Genomic DNA, 13,718 nt, shown 5'->3' on the forward strand with positions numbered 1-13,718 from the left:
GAAAAAGGGAGGCAGCCCTGTGACTTCGGAGATAGATGAAAACAAAACTGGGAATTTTTCCTGGAAATCTTTAATAAGTTTATGTGTCCTAAGTAGTAAAGACAATTCCCTTTCTTCCCCCAAATAGAGAAGCGTATGGATGTTTAAGGTCTCAGTGCAAAGGATAGAAGTGGTAAATGGTTTAAACAGACAAGTGTTAGAGAGAGAGCAGAGCAGAGAGAACAAGAAGAAAGAACAAGAAAGGAGAGAGAACCCAAACATACGCAGAGAGAAAAAAAAATATAAATTAAAAAGTAGATAAGGAAAATATTTATGGACATTACTATGGCAACAAATAAAATAGGCTAGAACCAGGGAAGTAATAATCTGTCTGAGTAAATAATGCATGATAGCCAATCAAAGGAAGAAAAATGACTGAAAGAATTAAATTTGCATGAAGAGGAAATTTAGAATTTCTTGGCTTAGTGTCAGCAAAGCATGACTGAAACATAGAAAAAACCCTAAGCTTTATCACTTTTATGCAGTGGTAATATACCTATCATTTTCTATGTGATTATAATGAAAATTCCAAGAGATAATACTGATTTGTATTTTTGTTCTCCTGTACTGCCATCCAGTTAAGGTTTTCTAACTTTTTGGTACAACTCAGCTGACTTCTCTATCTTTTGCATATTGAAACAAAAGTATATCAAGCCTGAAAACATGACAAAAAATAATTTAAAAACAGGAGCATGCTTCTTCAGATATATATTTCCCTTAATAGCTGTTTGCATTTGTTTACTTCAGTTTCATTATATATAGATATACTTAATAATTCACAAGTAAAAATAAAAAATGTATCAAAACCCAGTACAGTATTTAAAAAAATATGTGTTATCCTATGTTCATCATGCTGGATTGGTTTTATTCTCAAAAACACCTGGGTAATTGTTAAACCACCTTATCTGTACATTATTTTCAGACTTATTCTATTTTCTCAAATTACCCTTCAGCCAACTTGCCTTTCACAGTGTGTTTATGGCACTGTAGCCATTTGTTTGGAATCACCAGTTTGTGCACATATAAGACTAATACGGAGAATATTTGATCTCTATAAAATAAATCAATGTAATATTAAGTTAAATAATGATTTCTACCCTCTAGTATTACTCCTTTGAGCCTTTAATTTAATAATGTACTTTCTTCCAGAAGATACAGGAAATCAGGGACCTCATCACAGTCTTTGTTGTCTTTACATGTCAAGACAAAAAAGAGTCTTGAGGAAACTCTTTTCCTATAAGCAGCCTACCTTGCCTATTCACACGTGGCCTGCTCTCCTTTTCTTAGCAACTTTAATGTAATTCCACCAGTATTAATCATAATTTAATTTCTATCTCACCTTTGGCAATAATCTTTTAAACAAAACTCTTCTAAAGGACTGATTTAGAGATTATGTGTATATAACTGTATATAATATCACACAGTAGAAACTTTCAAAATTAAACATAACCAAGTACTTGAATAATACTTCCTCTGGAGTAAAATTTCAACTCCTAAGAAAACTCCAATGACTAAATCTGAGTTAGATACCAACATTCTGGTATTAGGTGGATCTGTATCTGAGTTGAGAAATTTAAATATTTTTATGTAGAATTCACAATCATCAGGTTAGAAGGAACCTCAGGAGGTGTCTAGTCCAAACTCGTGTACAAAGCAGAGTCAAGACTGAATTCAGACCAGGTATCTTAGGATGTTGTCTTGAAAATTTCCAAAATCAGAGTCTTCACAAGCTTTCAGTGGGGAAAACCATCTTCTTGATGGAGTTTTTTTTCTCCTTTTAACCTCTCACATTCCCCATTTCAACTTATGAGCAGGGTCTGCCATCCTTCCACCATGCTCCACTGAGAAGAGCTCCATCTCCTCGATAAACTCCCCACAGGTGCTGGGAGGATGCCCAGTAGGTTTCCCTGCAGCGGTCTTGTTCTCAGGGATTGAATGCACCCTCAGCCAACTTTAAGCTGTGTTACAGGGACACACCTGAAGGATGGAGCCATCCAGAGGGCCAGAGGGACCCGGACAACCTCAAGAAGTGGCCCATGGGAATCTTATGAAGTTTAACAAGATCAAGTGCAAGGTGCTGCATCTGGATCTGCGCCTGCAACCCCCGGTACCAATCCAGGCTGGGGCATGAACAGATCGAGAGCAGCCCTGCTGAGAAGGACTTGGGGGTGCTGGTGGGTGAGAGGTTGGACATGACCCAACCATGTGCACTGGGAGCCCAGAAACCCCCCGTGTCCTGGGCTGCACCCAAAGCAGTGTGGGCAGCAGGGGAGGGAAGGAATTCTGCCCCTCTGCTCTGCTCTGGTGAGATCCCACCTGCAGTGCTGCCTCCAGCTCTGGGGTCCCCAGCACAGGGAGGACATGGACCTGTTGGAGTGAGTCCAGAGGAGGTCACCAAGATAATCAGAGGGATGGAGCACCTCTGCTGTGTTGAAAGGCTGAAAGAATTGGGATCGTTCAGCCTGGATTGTGGTGACCTAATTGCGGCCTTGCAGTACCTTTAGGGAACCTACAGAAAAGATGGAGAGAGACTATTTACAAGGGTCAGCAGTGACAGGACAAGAGGGAATGGCTTTAACCCGTCAGAGCGTACATTTAGATTGGATATTAGGAACAAATTCTTTACTTTGAGTGTAGTGAGGCCCTGGCACAGGCTGTACAGAGAATCTGTGGCTGCCCCATCCCTGAAGTGTTCAAGGTCGTGTCGGATGGGATTCTGAGCAACCTGGTCTAGTGGAAAGTGCCCCTGTCCACAGCAGGGGAATTGGAACTACATGATCTTTAAGGTTTCTTCCAATCCAAGTCATTCTATGATTCTATCAAGCCTTTCCTCACTGAGCAAGTGCTGCAGCCTCAAGTACCTTGGGGACTGTCTGTTGAATTTGCTCCAGTTTATTCATGTCTTTGCCCATTGGGGAGTGGAGACAGAACTGAATGTGGTACTCCACATTTTAACTTGATCTGCTGACTGTGTTGCACTAATAGAGCCCAGGATGCTGTTGGCCATCCTTGTAAATGTTGCACAACTAATTCATGTCCAACTTCCTGTTCACAAGTGCCCCAGCACCTTTTCAGACTCTACTGAGGCCCTATCCTGTGCCCATAGGGGTTTATTCTACCCAAAGTGCAGGACTTTGCATTTGTCCTGGCCAAATTTCATAAAGTTCCTGTTGGCCCAGTTTTCCAGCCTGCCAAAGTTCCCCTGACCCTGTCCTTGGTCACATCATTTATTACCTCCAGCCTGGAGTTTTCAACCAAGCTGATGAGGGTACCTTCTCCACCTCTATGTTACAGGCAAAGGAATTAAGAAGAACAGATCCCACAAATGACCCTTGAGGAGTCACATGCAATAAGCCTCCCATCCTTTGCAGGACCAATCTTTAACCCCCTAATCTTTGAGACCAAAAATTCAATCCATTTTTTGGTGTTATTTTTCACCTCTAGAAGATGCTACTAGGTTCACCTTTGTAAAAAGAAAAAGGCGTCAAAAGGAAAAGAAAAGAAAATTAGAAATCACTTGTGGCTTAGCTGTGTTTCAGTTGCATAATGCTGATAAATTATACTAATGAAATACAATAAAATGCATTTAATGTAACAAGAAGCTATTGCATGACTTCAAATATTTAGTATCAAGACAGGAAATATTTTATTCCTTGTTACTCTCCACTGGTGCCAGGTATGTAAAATTTTATAGGAACAGTTACAGTAAGATTGAAGATTTAGCAGTTAGGCAACAGGTCAGGGAATGAAAGAACATGTGCGTGCCACAGTGTGCCACTAACGAGTCTTGTCTTACCCAGGAGGAAATCTTAGTGTGATATGTAAGGGCTAGAAATAAATCCACAGCATCCAAATGCAACATCAGCACATCTAGTTTTATTCAAGTAGAATCCAGATGTGCCTAAACAGCCAGTGCCCAGGTCCACCTCGATTTACCTGTGTTTTCTGTTTTCACCCACAACACAGATATAAAATCAAATTTGAATATGGATTATCCTCTCAACACTGCTGTCAAAATCTAGTGACAGTTGAATAATGACAGATTGAAATCTTAGTGTATGGAGGAATTCTATTGCAATGTTTGCTTCTCTTTTTTTATTATTAAATTTATATTCATTTACATTTTCCAGTTAGAGCCAGGTCAGAGGCAGAATTGCCAAAATACATAAAAGTATGGGTTCTTATGGTATTTTTGGCCTCATTTGTCCTATTTTGGAACTTTAGATTGGCTGCAATGGATTTATACTTCTATCCTTCTTTAACATTTCTGTGGTTTTACTCCCAATTTGCAATTCTTCTATATTTCAGGCCACTTGTCCTCTCTCAGGATTTGTCCATTTCTGATTGGCTTAGTTGCCACAGTATCTCATGTTACATACAACACGAACATATAATAAATACTAATTCATTAAAAAAATATACATAGGAAGAAAAAAAATTTTTGCCATAGTTTCCTGACTTCTCTACCCTGTGTCCCCTCAGTGACTCTCACCTCCTCAGCTGCTCAGATCTGATGAAGCACTCTCAGAGAAGTATTCCTTTTAAAACCCAGTTGTTTGTTTTGGCACATTGCAGAAACAGGAATCTGGTTCTTAGGAGAGGAAAGACTAACCACATCACAGAGCCGAGCAGAAGGACTGCCAGCTGTGCTGCCCGGCAGGCCTGTAAGGCAATCCCTGTGCTTGCCTCCACTTGTGCACACAATTTACCTTGCAAACTCTCTTGGAGGTAAGGTTAAGGAGCAGCATAAAGAACAGAAGAAAAAAAAATAAAGAATACCTCCTTATAAATGATATCCTGAAATGAAGACTGAGGAAGAATTAGAAGTTTTGGTACTTAAGTGATCTCAACTGACATTCAAAAGACTTTCTGGTCTGGTCTATGCTGAAGCCTTTTGTCAGGTCAGCACTCTAGATACTTATTTTTCATACAAAGCAAACAGGGAATTTTATTTTTTTTTATTTAGGGAGTATGCTTTAGAACTTCAAGACAGAAACAAGGGAAAGAAGGCTGTGGAAATGTTGGTAATTTTGTTCTTTCAAATTCTCTACATCTTCAATCTTTACTGTGTTAAGGTGTTTATGTATCATATACACAAATATGTATATATATATGTGTATATGTATCATATACACAAAGAACTACTTATGCTGACTGGATAAAAAGACTGGATAAAAAAATAAGAATTTGTTTTAGAAGCACTCTTGAGAGTAGCCTAGATCTTGAAAACTATACCCATAGTAAGTTTGATTCAAAGGCCCTTGTTGCAAAACTGTGACTTGAACCCCTTGCAGCATATTATATATATCAGATAACCCAGTTTGGGGTGGGACCAAGGATATCATGAGGCACACACTGGAAATATCTACAAAGAAATGCAGTTGATCTTAAAACACAATTTAAGGTTAATTTTTCAGTTATTTCCTTGAACTACTGCAGTAATAGTGCCATCTATAATCAAGATTCTCGTAGGTACACAGAAGTTTTAGGAGTCAGTGCCTTTTCCTCAATCTTCTATATTCCTGTGTTTACCTCTCACCTCAGGTTATACTTGCTGAGGCAGACAAGGAAATAGTGTAATGTAGTGTAATGTAATGTGTAAACAATGGGATACAGTCTGGAAGCTTGATTTATTTTCTTAGAGGTCTGATATTTTCATAAAGACCAGTGTCACTCATTTGGTTCTTGGCAACAACATTTCCAATAGCATCTTTGCAACAATAATGTTTAAATAGACAAAAATGCAAATTGTTGCCAAGCACAGTTTGCTACCTTGTGTAGGGTATAGGATGTTTAATACACTCAACTCAGATACAGCTGAAGCTCTCAGTTTGAGTAGACAAAGGCACTTATGGCATTTGGATATGGCTAACCAAAATAACTCAGGGGCACATTCTGGCAAGTGAGAGATTTTGTTTGGGAGCTGTACTAAACACTAATTTTCCTGGATTCTATTCATTTTAAATAGTGGAACTGCTTCATAGTTTATTTAGCAATTTCTGTTATCCTTGTACAACATGTGTTCATACTAATGTTGAGGCAGCAGTATTGCATTTCGCTTTAATAGCCAACTGTTTTTGTAAGTCTTGTTTTAACATACATGGCAGACGCACACACACAATTGATTGCCCTGCTGCTCTGCTTCTCAATAAGGGAAACTGGTTTTTCCAGACTCTGCAGATTATCACATCTGGTTTTATGTCATATCAGGAACAGTCTTTTGAGGATTTTAAACCCAGAGGAATCCTGAATTTTCAGGCTTGCCAACGCTATTACTCAGCCAGCTGTGTCATACACCCCCACAAATGCAACAGAAACAAATGCCTCTCCTGGTATGGATGGCACCTGACATCCAAAACACTTGGCAGAGATTTAATTAAGCAAAAGGAACGAGAGCTTTTTCTGAATTTGCCACTGACAAATCTATCAAGATATCTAAAAGAGTTAAAGGCATTTTTTCAGTGAGGGGTTTTTGTTTCTGAAGTAAATTTTTAAATTTATCTCAATGTCAACAGAACAAGAGGACACAGCCTGAAGCTCTGCCAGTGGAGGTTCAGGCTGGACATCAGAGAGAGTTTCTTCATGGAAAGGGTGTTCAAGCACTGGAATGGGCTGCCTGGGGAGGTGGTGGGGTCCCCTTCCCTGTAGGTGTTCAAGAAAGAGTGCTATGGTTTAGTTGACATGGTGGTGTTCTGTCAAAGGTTGGATTTGATTTTCTTGGACGTCTTTTCCAACCCTAATTATTCTATGGTTCAAAGTCCTTCTTGCGTGGCTCCACCTTTTTGACTGATGTCAAACTTAGCTTTTAGCTGAACAAATTTGGAAAACAAACAAAAATGTAATCATCAACAGCCTCATAAAGTTGTGCTTAAGTGAGGTGAGCAGGCAGTAATGAACAGGGAACATTCAAGGTGGGGGAAAGGAAACGTTATTCCAACTTCTCAAAGTGAGTCAGAAGCATGCAATTCAGGGTTTTGAGGACCAGACATGGAAATATTGCCCTTCTATTAATGATAGCATGTTAAAAGAACAAAAGCATATCTTACTTAAATCTGATAGTCAGCAGGTTCATTAAAGCTCCTGAGCTCTGTGACATTTTTCTTCTGAGGTGTTTATGAGTGTGGGATCTAGCCTAAAGCACCAAGCACTCAAAGTTTTGAGGACATAGAGCATTTCCAGGAAAACCACATAAGGGGAGTCTAGCCCAAGGAAGAATGATACTTCCCTGCTCAACTGTCTCAGAGTATCCTAGATAAAAGTGAGGTTACTAAACATGAGGACATAACTCATCAAGGCACTCTAGCTCTCTCAGAAATATTCTTTAAAGGACTAGTTTAACTGTAGTTCTGCTTGGTGTTCATCCTATACGGTGATGTTTTAATTATCTTAAATTATATGCACATATATCTTAAATATATTAAACACAAGGCATATAGAATAGCTAGAATGTCTGTTTCCTGTGCTCTAAAACTATAACAAAACTGGTTTTTGTTGTAAAATGTTTGTCTACTACATAGCCTACAAATTTTTAGCTGCCCCAGTTTGCACTCACACCAAGGAAGACAAGGATTTTCAAGTCTGGATGTCAGGAATAGGAAAATAACAAATGGATGCAGGCATTCACGTACATTCACACACATGCACAACACAAATGAATATGTATAATACTCCTGAGAATCTTTCCTGTGGTCAAGTGATATATCTATACATATCAACAGATGATATGTTGTATCAAGATTTCTTTACTTAATCACAAAATTTGTAAGTCTTAAGATTTTCTGGGAAATGGAGGGTTGGTGAAGAAGACTGAGGCTCTGTAATAACAGAACGTGACTGATAGTTAGAGATGGATTTCATTGTGTTCACTCTGATGAGGGACAACTCAATCAATACTTTTTTGAAAACATCCCCTTTTCACACTTTCCTTCATATATGGACGTCCTCTTTCAATTAACAATTATATTGCCATGGCTTTCCTATGATAACAAAATATATACATTACACCCTACCTTTTTAGAAAATACTAATGTGACTCAACTGCTAAATCCCAAACTTTACTGCCATGAAATGTCCAACAATCATATAGATCAGATCACATACCTGCCTACTTTGTTGCCTGGTTTGTTGTGAGACTTTTTAAGCACTGTCTTGTTTGGAAAGAGTAGGTGATAAGTCAGAAATTGTGTATATTCCATGCAGGTCTATGTTCTGGAAACCTTGGTGTTGCAAACACCTATGACCAATGTAGTTCAAAAAACAATATTCTTTAAAAATAATTAAAAAAAAATCACTTACTTCTGGTGTTAACAACTAAATCTAACAATGTACAGGTTATTGGTGAAATTAATTCCCTGTCAGGTGGACTCCCTTGCTTGTACAATCTGTTGTATGTATTCAGCTGCTGCCTGTCATCTTGTTTCTAAATTTTATGTAACTTTGGATCTCCTTTTCAACTTTATTTTTAAAAGCACCAAGCACAATGGGGCCCAAGTCCACAACTAGGGCTCATGGGCACTTTGATAATTTGAGTGGTAGTAATAATAACAAATTACACATTTTCGGTGCTGGTGAAAAAATAACTAACATAAGGAAAGCATATGTGTCCCACATACGGCCACAGCAAAATACATAGTCATTAGAAATCCCAGAAGCGATTAATTTGTAATGAGAAATGTTTGTACATGAGCAGTGCTGCCATGCCACTGAAATGTAGCACAATGATTCAGTGTGCACACAGTGGACAAACACACAGATTCATTCCATGTCGTACAGACACTTTTACACAAATGTTCCTAATTGCTAACAGAAATAACATCTCCTGCTGCAGCTTGATTTTCTGTAACTCAGTTCCCTGTGTCAGTAACACTTTTGCAGCAGCAGAATTCATCCAAGTTCTCGCCTTGTAGACTTTTGGTCCTTGGAATTTATTCTGACGATGCTCCTAGCCCAAGTGCTTTCTTTTGCAGAAAACAAAGTAATCAGATTTCATGAGAGCTGGGTTATTGCACACTTCTATGTAGCTCTTGGAGGAAGCTCCTAAAGGAAATAGAAGTCTGTAACATGCTCCAAATTCCCTTCAGGGCCCCTGGTTCTTTGATTTAATCTTGAAACAGTCAAGACTTTTAGCCATTCTTCAGACAGAAATAGGCTGTGGCATCAAATTCACTTCAAGGAAGTACATTGTGACTTTGTACTGATCTCTAGTATAACTAAATATATTTTCTCCCACCTTTTATAAACTTTCTCCCATATCATCAGCACCGAAAATTTAATTTAATGGAAGTGATAGCCAACACTTTTTAGAAATTGGAGGAATAATCTAAATGAAATGCTACACTCTCAATGAGGCATTTTGTTCTGAACCTCTCTATATCTGAGATTTACTTTTAAATGGATAAAATGGAAGAAGCCATTGGTAACTTGGTCTGCTTGGCAATTTTTGATTATTGATTAAATAGGATAAGTTTCCTACAGATCTTGCAAACCCTATTTTGCATTTAAAGCAAACACTCCTTCTTGCAAATTCCCAAGAGACATATGTTGGCATTTTTTCATTTTGCAGAGGGAAGTTACTTTCAGGCCACTTTTTTTTCTGGAAAAAAAAAGAAAGAATTGCATCAATATTCCTTTTTATTTTCATTTAAGAATAGTTCTTCAGCATTTGTTTGTTATGTAAGTTTCATATGTCCTTAAACCTGTGCCCAGGAGGTTATCCAGGAGATAGAATCTTTCAGTAGTTCCCAGGATTGCTTAGTTAAAGGGAAAGACTGCTTTTTCCTCCTACCCCTCAGAAGTATAGATAGGAACCTTAAACAAGACATCCTCAGATGACAATACTCAAGAGATATACTTGAAATGTATGTCACACAATGTATAAAACATAATGGCTGTGTTTGTATGTAAGCCTGTATGTATGTTTTCCAGCAGACTGAATTTACACACCAGACCACGTACAAAGTGGGTTTTTTCCTAAGGCACCATCATCTTGATAAAGGTGCCAAATTAAAATGTTATGTCATGGTCCACATTCCTAATGCATTCCTGCTGTCCCCAGTACTCACATTTGGCAACTTCACAGTGGGGAGAGCTAGGGAAGAGTTTCCCCTTACTGCAGCAAATTCAGGTTAAAATTACTTAACGATGTGCAGCTTGCAACAGGACTTTTCTCAACATGTTTTTTACCTCTTCTGAGCCCAAAAGTAAGAAGATGAAAGAGGAGATAAAGAGAGGGTAGAAAAGATTTGCATTCTGACATCTATGAGATAGCTACAGTTTACTTTAAATGAAGTGTCTATAACCGGGATGTTATTAGCAGTCTACTGGTATTAGAACAGGGAAAGATGTTTCTATTCTGGCATTTCTATTCTCTTTTCAGGGTGTTTCCACTTACACAGATGCACACTTCCAAGCTTTTTCTTTTTTTTTTTATGTTTCTCTTAAATTCGTATGTTCAATTGTTTCAAGACAGTTTGATCCCATTTGTGGATTGCTTGCAAATGGTTTGCTTCAGACATTCTAAGTTGTTGTGGTTTAAGGTCATGTGGCATGAGTCTATTGCCTGACTCAATAATGCCACAGCCACTACAGAGGTCTGACAAGGAAGCAAAAAATCCCTTTGGGAGAGAAATAGAATGAGGTGACAATAGGCTTCTTCCACCACTTTGGAAAAAGAAACCTTTTGCTAATATTTTTGATGTTCCCAGGTCTAACCATAAAACTTGGCTGTTGAACTTTGAAATAGAATAGTGACAGGAGTCTGTGAAAGAAATTTTAATTTGAACTCCTGTTTCTTTTATAATCAACCAGGATAAACTAGCCTCCTAGAGGTAGAGACAAATATCTTTCTGTGTTCCTTATATACTTTAGAACTGCTACAGTCAGGTTTAATTTGAGTTAACATTAAGTCAAGAGCCATATGATCTCATCTAAAGTCCATCAAAATTGAAAGTTTTCCCTTTAATCTCAGTGACTTCTGAGTGAGGGTCCCAGAACCCCTCAAGCTCCAGAAGCCACAAATAATATCAGAAGTTTGTTTATAACAAAGTGCGTTCGTTTATGTTTCGAGCCTTTACAATCTCAGAAATGAAGCTTGAAATATTGATTCACGCAGATGCAGGGAACACAGGAAAGTACAGGAGACAACTATCTACATTTCTGGAGACATGGCTGTTCACTCTTCTGGGCCTCAACTGCATCAAGTTTGTGAAGTGTGGCAGGTGTGGAGCGTGGAGGGGTGGCATGTGTGATTTCTGAGCAGAAGGGGCATGAGAAAGTTTAAGACTCCAGGATTCCTAATTTAAACCAATGCACACAGAAGGTGCTATCCATTAGTAAAGAGCATGGTGGAAAGGCTTAAAGGATGAACTATCTTATTCTGAGAATATAATTTGTTTTTAAGCGATGAAGAAATTAACAATTGCCGGTCTGAGACAGCAACACTTGTTGGAGCTTTCTTTATCAACTTATTTAAAGGTATGGTTCAAATTCCAGTGAAGTTCTGAGATGCTTACCAGGGCTTCCTTGAACTCTTCAGGGATAGAGGCTTACCCAGTTTATTCCATTAAAACATACTTTATTGTCTCCTGTAAAATTTGCTAGAACAGAAATTGCTCCTGTTGCTCTGTGGCAAACTAATTAGACTCATTAGATCTCCTCTGATGGTTCTTTTATCCCCATTGATAGGTTTCTTTCTTTCTAATTCAGAAGACAGAAAATGTTCAAAATACAGCAGGTGAGACAATCTTGGACTATTACATTTATTTTAACTGAAACTTTAATTAAAGTAAGATAATGCAGAGGTTAATAGGCAAAGTCATTCATCATGCTACTAAAATACCAAGGAAGTGGTTTTTTGAACCCACTACTTCATTCTGCAAAGGTGGGATGAATCAAAAAGTGTTTTTAATGGATGACAGAGATGTTCAAATGCAGACCATATTGGTTTATATGTGCCAACCTTTTCTTATGTATACATTTTTGTGGGTTTTTTTAGCTGTTGTAAGTACAGCTCTAAGCATATTCACAGTCATTAGCAACTGGGTTAATTTAATAGTTAAATTAACATTTAAATAGCTAAATTAACAATTAATAGCTAAATTAATCATTAACGATTAGCAGTTAACAGACTCTGCAGTATCAGAGGGACCAAAACAGAGATAGATATGTGGCTTCAGAACCATCCACCTACAATGGATACCACTGAGCCTGAGACACCCTTGACCCTGGTGACTCCAGGGCTGAAATTCAATCTCCACCCTCCAACATCCAGACCAAAACCACAAATGATGCTTTAAAGACTTTGGATGTCCAGGAACAAGGCCAACAAGAAGAACCTGCACCAGCAGCACAAGGTGGTTACAGTAAAAAGAAATGTCAAGTGATCATAGTGGATCTCTCTTAAGGGGCACTGAGGCCCCCATCTGCTATTCACACTGTATGTTTAAGCCTAGTTAATTTTCACAAGAACATGAAGTTATCTAGTGTTTGTTAAGCCTTAAGTTACTATTTCCAAGAAGCATCATCGCTCACAATAGACCCAATTTTTGGTTTACCTATGCTGAGACAAAAAGTGGGACAAAGAAAACTTTCCTTCTTCTTTTCCTGTGGTGAGTGTGACTACTGTTGTACGAAAAAAACTTTGGGCAAAGACTCAAGAAAGCTGGTGAACAGGCTTTGTATTTTTAGACTGTGAGTGTTAATGTAACTGCAAAACAATGCACTATACAAGTAACTAAATAGGACACAGACATTGGAATACACAAATTACCCAAAAAGGGGACCAAGGAGATCAAAAATGAATTTTACAGATGACTCTGGAGAGGAAATTAAGTATTTTAGTAAGACCAAAATAGAATAAGCATTTGGAAGCAGTGCAACTACTACAGTATTTGCTTGCAAATTCCCTGCAGTGCTGCTATGATATGGGTCAACATTTGTCATTCTTTCTATTCTGAACTGCTTCATGTAACTGCTTCTTCAAGCAGGTCAAGTGAGACCAGGTTCAGGTGGTTTCCCACATGATATGAACATAGAAAATGCATTGCTCTTGGGATTTTTTCTCAGGAAGCCTGTAGGACTGTAAGAAAGATTTCAGCTCCATAACATCAACCCAGAAATCTTTTCTTTGATTTAGATTTCATCTTGTTCTAAGATGTGTGTGTGTTCATATACGTGGAAATGGTCTTTTGCCTGTCTAAACACACAGGGTAAAAATATCCTATGATAAAACTGCACTTGGGATCTGCTAATCAGGCTGTAGACCATAAAGTTTTATTTTGTATAATGCACCCACTACATGGGCTGGATTTCTTGGGATGGTTATATTAAGGAGGAGGCTTTGACACCCAGGGGACTTCAGTTCGGGTATGAGCCAGATGAAAAATGCCTTCATAACACATGGATTATGCATTTCTTTTAAGGTGCTGAGAATCTTTTCAGTTATTCTCATGTCAACAGGAATTCCATTTGTCTATTTCATGGTATTACAATGGGGTAATTATAAAAGTCCTGGGTCCATTTGTCACCTTTAGCTTTATTATTTGTTTCATGGAATTGTAGAATGTTTTGGGTTGGAAGGAACCTTAGAATCACTAGACATTGAATGAATACCCATGGTCATTTGTGGAATTCATTTGCGCTTTCTTGTATGTGGAGAACAACAACAACAACAACAAAAAGGT

The sequence above is a fragment of the Corapipo altera genome, unplaced genomic scaffold (genome assembly GCF_003945725.1).
Source record: "Corapipo altera isolate COAL_440 unplaced genomic scaffold, ASM394572v1 58, whole genome shotgun sequence".
NCBI lineage: Eukaryota > Metazoa > Chordata > Aves > Passeriformes > Pipridae > Corapipo > Corapipo altera.